Here is an 8,189-nt window from a genome sequence, read left to right on the forward strand (position 1 = left end):
GTAACACTCAAATAACCACTCTGCGGTTGAAACGAGGCCGTGTGTAAGTGATGTTCTACCAATGTTGAATGGTTGTTTCGGGGCCATGGAAACTGTAGTGAATGTGGCAGCTTTTCATTTGTGTTTGTGTTACCTGTCTGTCTTATCTGTTTTTGTCTGTGCTACCTGTTCTGATAATTGCGAATTTTTTAACTTCGCATATTTCAACCAATATCACATCCACAGCTTTTCTTTGCGATTTCGTAGCATCGGGTGTGATGGATCCGTGGTAGAGGGCATCGGAAATTTTGACCACCTGAGGTTTTATTAACATGCACCGATACCGAACTAGCACACAGCACCATGCGTTTAACCTCTATAGAAACTCGGCCGCCGCGGCTGGCTGGCTCCCACGTCCTCAGGATCAGCATTCGAGCGCGATAACTACGGAGCCTATACATCCGGGCCGATTGTATTGCTTCATTGTAGTTCGAAACGTAATTTATACTTGTTATGTGGGATATTACACACTAATACTACGAAATGAATCATTTCTGGCGCATTTTTTATGTTTAGCTTGAGTATATAGCATGCGCTTTCATTGAACGTTTTATTTTATTTTGTGGCCGTATTCTGTTTAGCAGTGCTTCCATCATCATCATCATCATCATCATCATCATCTCGGTTACGCCCACTGCAGGGCAAAGGCCTCTCCCATACTCCTCCAACAACCCCGGTCATGTACTAATTGCGGCCATGTAGTCCCTGCAAACTTCTTAATCTCATCCGCCAACCTAACTTTCTGCCGCCCCCTGCTACTGCTTCCCTTCCCTTGAAATGCAGTCCGTAACCCTTAATGACCATCGGTTATCTTCCCTCCTCATTACATGTCCTGCCCATGCCCATTTCTTTTTCTTGATTTCAACTAAGATGTCATTAACTCGCGTTTGTTCCCTCACCCAATCTGCTCTTTTCTTATCTCTTAACGTTACACCCATCATTCTTCTTTCCATAGCTCGTTGCGTCGCCCTCAATTTAAGTAGAACCCTTTTCGTAAGCCTCCAGGTTTCTGCCCCGTAGGTGAGTACTGGTAAGACACAGCAGTTATACGCTTTTCTCTTGAGGGATAATGGCAACCTGCTGTTCATGATCTGAGAATGCCTGCCGAACGCACGCCGGCCCATTCTTATTCTTCTGATTATTTCAGAAAAATAAAAATGGGCTGGGGTGCGTTCGGCACCCCAGCCCCATAGCTTCCATAGTTATTCTTAATTTGGTTTTGAATTCTTTTACCTTACTGTAAATATGCAGATGAGGGTAAACAATATATTGAATGCATACCAGATTATTTGGTGCCTTTTATGTGGCGTATGTAGCACTAAATCACGACTCTCACGTAGTAACTGACTATAAAGGATTGTTTAGCATATTTTCTGCACGAATATATTGTCAACAGGTAATTGCTATAAACCGGTCATCGATGCGGCTAAAATAAGGTGGCCATACGGCTTCTCAACACTGAGAAAAAGTGCATTCAATAGATAGCAATTTCCGATGTGATAGCTTGTTTATTTGGTCGGGAACTTTGAGGATTTCAAAAACAACAAGCGCTACAACTCACTGCAAATTAACTGCAGCGCATGTCTTGCTTCTATGCCCACTAATTCTCGCAGCTTCGAGCTGGCGCAGGTGAATGCATAGCCTTACTCTTGCATAACTTGATATCAATATGTGTTCCAGAAAATCCTTGTGTCACTGGCATGCCTCCAGACTGCACTGAGCCCCCATGATTAAATATTCTGTCACAGCCTTTAGAGGAGACATTAGGGGGAACAGGTTGTCAGACCAGGACGTGATTCCTTTAAAGTGCTCTTCGCAGGATGTGAGCAAGCTCATAACTTCACCGCTCGGATAACATAAGTTCTTACCATCATGAACATACTCTTTTAGTGCAGTTAAATATGCATGCTCATGGCTCGTCGAGCTCAGCATTACAGCCCTGCACTGCTCGCAGTTTTTCGTTTTTTTTTAATTTCCTTTCACAAGAAAGCCACCAATATGGTGCAAAATGCTGCACTCAACTGAAGTCAGTGCTTCAATGAAAAGAATTTCGCCATCATCAATTTCTTCTTGAACATCTTCAGCGCACTTTCTTTTTCAGCACCTCGTCGCCACATCAGCCATCAGCCACGTCGTTGACATGCTGGTCTTAAATGTCTGTCGGTGAGGTATCAGAAGGACTGGGTCGATGCTGCAGAGTATGTGTTCCTTCTTCTGCCGCAAGTGCCCCTTGTGGTAAAAGCCTTTCTTTTGGCGGCTTCCTGTGCTTAGGCATCGCTGAAGAAAAGAGAAACCACAGACGTTGCATCTCAGCGGGTACATTCTTTTATCATTATGAACGAACATGATCCGAGTCAGGCACGTACCCAGGATTTTTTTTCGGGGGGGGGGCACCACCTCCATCATCATCATCATCATCATCATCATCATGTTTTATGTCCACTGCAGGACGAAGGTCTCTCCCTGCGATCTCCATTTACCCTTGTCCTGCGCCAACCGATTCCAACTAGCGCCCGCGAATTTCCAAATTTCATCGCTCCACTTGGTGTTTTGTCGTCCTCGATTGCGTTTTCCTTCTCTTGGTACCCATTCTGTAACCCTAATGGTCCGACGGTTATCTAACCGGCGCATTACATAACTTGCCCAGCTACATTTTTTCCTCTTGATGTCAATTAGAATATCGTCTATACCCGTTCGCACTCTGATCCGAACCGCTCTCTTTCTCTCTCTTAACGTTATGCCTAGCAATCTTCGTTCGATCGCTCTTTGCGCGGTCCTTAACTCATTCTCAAGTCTCTGCTCCATATGTCAGCACTGGCAAAATGCACTGATTGCACACCTTACTTTTTAATAATAATTGTAAGCTTCCAGTCAGGAGCTGGCAATGTCTGCGTATGCGATTCAGCCTATTTTTATTCTTCTGTGAATTTCCTTCTCATGATCAGGGTTCCCTGTGATTAATTGACCTAGGTAAACGTACTCCTTCACAGTCTCTAGTGGCCGACTGGCGATCCCGATCTCTTGTTCCTTTGCCCGGCTATTTATCATTATCGTCATCTTCTGCACATTAATATTCAACCCCACTCTTACACTCTCTCTGTTAAGGTCTCCAATCATTATTGTAACTCGTCTGCATTGTTGTTGAATAGAACAATGTCATCGGCAAACCAAAGGTTGCTGAGATATTTGCCGTCGATCTTTAATCCTAAGCCTTCCCAGTTTCATAGCTTGAATTCTTCTAAGCCCGCAGTGAATAGCTTTGGAGAAATTGTGTCTCCCTGTCTGACCCATTTCCCTATACGTATCCCCTGCTTTTCTTGTGTAGAATTAAGGTAGCTGTAGAACCTCTGTATATATTCTTGCGCGAAGGACGAGCCAGTAAGACAAGAAACTATTTACAGATTATATTTACAACAACGGTTGCAGCGCTGACCGGTTAGAATCACAGCGCGAGCCCAGTTCGTTCTTCCTCCTCTTTTCTGGAGTGATGGCACCGACGCACTTCCTTCAAACAAACAAATACCACACGCATGTAGCAATATTTTTCAAGCTTTTTACGTAAGCGTCCTGTAGTCCTTGATTACGTAGTGCCTCTAGACTGCTGGTATCTCTACTGAATCAAATGCCTTTTCGTAATCTATATAAGCCACATAGAGAGGCTTAATGTACTCTGCAGATTTCGCGATAACCTGATTGATGACATGGATGTGATCCATTGTAAGGTATCCCTTCCTGAAGCCAGCCTGTTCCCTTGGTTGAGAAAATCCAGTGTTGCCCTTATTCTATTGGAGAATATTTTGGTAAATATCTTATATAATACTGGGAGCAAGCTAATGGTCCTATAATTTTTCAATTCTTTAACGTCTCCTTTTTTGTGGATTAGTATAATGTCTGCATTCTTCCAGTTTTCTGGGACCCTTGCAGTCGATATACACTTCGTATAAAGAGCCGCCAGTTTTCCAAGCATTATGTCTCCTCCATCTTTGATTAAATGGACTGTTATTCCACCTTCTCCTCCCGCTCTTCATCGTTTCATGTCTTGCAGGGCCCTTCTGACCTCATCGCTAGTTGTAGGAGAGTTTCTGTATCCTGTTCATTACTGTTTCTAAGTGAGGTATCGTGACTCCTCTGGGTACTGTATACAGGTCAGCTTAGAATTTTTCCGCTGCTTTTACTGTATCTTCGAGATTGCTTATGATATTATCCCTCTTGTCTTTTAGTGCATACATCATGGTTTGTCCTATGCCAGGTTTCTTTTTTACTGATTTCAGGCTGCGTTCATTTTTTTACGGCTTCTTCAGTCTTTCTCATGTTATAGTTTCGAATATCAGGTATTTTCGCCTTGTGGATCAGTTTTGACAGTTCCGCGAATTGCGTAACGCTGTGCGGCCGCCAGTCCCATACAACCACGTAGAGCGCAGGACTCTGCGATTCTAGACGTACTGCGCTCACCGAGAAAGGTTAGAAAAACACCCACATAAGCACAGCAGAGAAGTGGCTACGTGAGGCGGTTCGACCGATAACTGTAGAAGCGTCATTCAAAGCAAGTAATTATTCTCCACTTCCGGCGGCGTTCTCTCTACTTCCTTTTTAAATAAAAATATGTTGATCCATAAATATTCTCATAAACAACGGTTAACATTTTTATTATTCGCTTTTGCTTGCAGTTTTGTTGTTACGTTGGCTCTCTCCCTTAGTAGATCGCTTAATTTCTCAATTCCTTGCGACTTTTGTTTCCAGTTTCCAATTTTGCACGAAAAGTGCTATACAATTAAGGCAAAACAGACGAGGTAACGGGCGACAGTCATCTTGCTTGTGGGTTTAAGGGTTATTGCAGGGTTTCATGATGGACGCTCTTTCACATCATTTTATTTCCCACCTTATCTAACCCATATCACGTGTGTATGGTTCCGAGCATCTTCCAGCGTCGCGGCGAGCCGTAACTCAAGGAAATAATGAAGCAAAGGGAAAAGTTAAACGCAATTGGCGTTTTTTCCGGCCGCATATGGTTCCATGAGAGTACAGACCAGCTGAGTAACAGCCGCATCCCTCTCCTGGTCCCAGGATCAGCCTAAAGAAAGAAGGTTGAACTAACAAAAGCAACAGCTATGCGCGTGACGGTTGAATAGATGGTGACAACTGAAAGCATCTCGAGTTAATCGCGCGGGTGCGGAATCTATGAGAAAACTGTCCTTCACATTACAAGAGATGCCGATAACTGCCGCCATCTAAAAGGAGTGAAAAAGGCAGCATAAGGCTGACCGATGAACAGCTGCCAAGTCGCAACATTAATCTGGCGGCGCTTTAGGAATGTGTGAGGACTGGTGGCGTGGGTGGGGGGGGGGGGGGGTATGCCACTTGATTTCGGGGGTGGGGGGTGGGTGCGCCCCCCCCCTCTAGGTACGTGCCTGATCCGAGTTATGGTACATATAGAATGGAAATTCAACAAAATATGAAATGGTCAGTAGCATGCCTCTGGATGGCAGGCGCGGTTGATTCATCGCTCCATAAAAATAGAGGAAACGAGCTATTTCATTGACTGGTGGTATGCAGAGCATCTTGCTGTAATTTGCGTCTTTTCTGTCTCTGAAGAAACACCTGGATAATCGCTCCAAGTGACTAAGGATGGCCTGTCATAACAGTGTTAAGCTAGAGCAACAAACCGGCAAAGACTGCAAGAAGGAACAGAATTAAGAAACAAGCTCCGCGAACTTTACTTAGTGCAAAAATATGTGGCTTCTTACCTCTGAACGAGAAGAGCGTTGGCACAGCATTGGGCTTCAATTTTTTCCAGCCGTCCGCCCGGTTCTGCTCAAAGGCGATTTCTTGAAAATGCGCCTGCAGCACGGAAGCATGCAATGATGACACCAGCTTATCAGTGTTTAAATTGAAAAGGCTTCACGCTAACCTTCTAAACAGCCCAAAATAACTAACACACACAGGGACTTTCACGAACAGTGATAAGTGAAATTTATGGGCTCGCTAAAATATAATCAGGAAGAAGCCAAAGACTGTCGGCTTTCTCTGAACAAACAGGGACAGTGTGAGGAAATTCTACAATATGAACTGAAGGCGTGTGCGCTTTCCAAATTAAAATATTAAAGATTCTTGCCTATACTGACAGGTGGAACAAGGGTAGTGAGCTAAGAAATCATTCTAAATATAAAAAGTGGCACCCTGTTATATGTATGCTCAAAAAGGCAATGTTGTAGGTCAACACTGTCGTCATGCTGTCCACAAAGTTCACGGAGCCCAAACACAACAGCTCTCTTTTTCGTCTAATTCTGTCACCGCCCAAAATAAATTTGTGTCGCTAAACGGACACGTAGCGTTGAAATCCTCATCAATCATCTCTTATCCGATATTCGAATAATTCGCCGATCATTGGGTGGGGAAAAAATAGCGAACGCATAGACAATGCATGATCAAGTTATTCATGTCCAATGCACAACTACGTTGCTTCTATACATAGCAGTAGCCACCAATTAATTGTCACTAAATCAGTCATGATGAGTCGTGACATGACACATAAGCTTGTCATGACCATACATGCGTCATGCGTGGTCATAGGCTTCATCCCCCTCCCACACACACACACACACACAAACGCACGCATGATCACACACACGCATGGAAACCGAGTACCGCCCGAGTTGGACAGCGGCACAAGAATAACGCCGGGAAAACACGTCAACACGATCCGTATGTTATTACATGAAAGGCAAGATTAAAGCTCACCTTACCTTCTACTGCTCCATGCGTATGCACTTCCAGCTAAGTACAACATCAAATTGTACGAGGCGCCGGTCACAAAGAGCGCACAACGTGCGCGTACTGTGCATCTTGACGCTCTTGCAGCCGGTGTGCAACAAACGATTAAAAACAAAGCATTTTGTGTTATCCAGAAATAAACGAGTTACACACGTATGCATATGTACCAGATATCAAGAATACAAGACGAACACGCTACGGGAAAAAGCACACAAATGAACGAATAACTACGAACGCAGAAATGGCATAACTTACGCTGCACACACACGACCGGTCCGTGGGTTGCCACTTGTCGCGCTTGACCTTAACCAGCCAGAGGAGTCGTCTTTTCGATTCTTTAGGAGATCGGAACATTTTCAAGTCATTCCGTGAGTGGTTCGGTCACCGGGGCACGCAACACCCGGGCATTTCGGACAAGAAAACGTCGTGCACGTGTCTCTCTGGACCGGCCGTAACGAAATGTGGGGAGCGCAATGGCGGCCGGCGGTTGGAAGGCGGCACTGACCCCTTCACAGAATGGCTCCACCCTCCGAGAGCGCGCGCGCATCGAGGCACCCTATGCCTTGATGCCCCCGCGAATGTGAGGGTGTGCCGAGGGGCAGTATGGTGCAAATATCCTGTTAAGTTAAAATGACAGCTTCTTTATCATTATTATGCTTACTCAAACGATTTGAATACTGAATATATATATATATATATATATATATATATATATATATAGACACCTGCCGCGTTCCCCTATTGATATCTGACGTTCGGTACTACCTCCCCTGCCCCACCATTTAATGCATGCACTGTGCGGGGATACCTGACACATACATGTTAAGCCCAGACCACACGTACTACGTACGCTTGCAATCGCGCGCAATCTCGCGTTCACGCGCCCACGCGTGCGCAGGCGGTGCGGCATGGCTTGTACGCGTCGAAACGCGGCGTGGTCTCGGGGAACAGCTCCTCTCTGTTATCGCGCGCTTGGGTTGCCTCGAGTCGGCGCGCCTGGCTACGCATCTGCGGTGCGGAACGTTCAACCCTCAGTGAAGCAGATTTACATCGTGCAGGAAAGTGGTTCTTCTTTCCTTTTTTTGCGCTGCTCTAACAGCTATAAAAATATAAAAATCACGTTTATAGATATCGGAGCATTTCGAAACACTGTCGATACCAAAGTACGAAGTGGCGCCTACCAAGGCATGTGTGAGTGAGCCCATGCAGTGAGGTCGCGTGTCTTTGTGGATGCAAACCACCATTACTCGCGAGGCGCGGCAGGCGCGCAGACGCGAGCTTGCGCGCGTCCGCAAGCGTACGTGTGGTCTCGGCTTTATCACTTCACTTTATTACCTTAAACACCCCGGTTAGGGGATATTACATAAGGGGTGGGCTTA

At 45.3% G+C, this 8,189-nt stretch overlaps 1 long non-coding RNA gene across 1 annotated transcript; it reads right to left on the bottom strand.

Moving 5' to 3' along the window:
* Window positions 1-1,543: 1,543 nt before the first annotated feature.
* Window positions 1,544-7,386, bottom strand: LOC135905264 (uncharacterized). The gene is made up of 3 exons (XR_010565360.1): window positions 7,066-7,386; window positions 5,784-5,877; window positions 1,544-2,316 (listed from the first exon to the last, which is right to left on the bottom strand). It is a non-coding gene; the product is annotated as an uncharacterized lncRNA (long non-coding RNA).
* Window positions 7,387-8,189: the final 803 nt, after the last annotated feature.

This window comes from Dermacentor albipictus, chromosome 8, assembly GCF_038994185.2.
Source record: "Dermacentor albipictus isolate Rhodes 1998 colony chromosome 8, USDA_Dalb.pri_finalv2, whole genome shotgun sequence".
In the NCBI taxonomy this organism is placed as follows: domain Eukaryota; kingdom Metazoa; phylum Arthropoda; class Arachnida; order Ixodida; family Ixodidae; genus Dermacentor; species Dermacentor albipictus.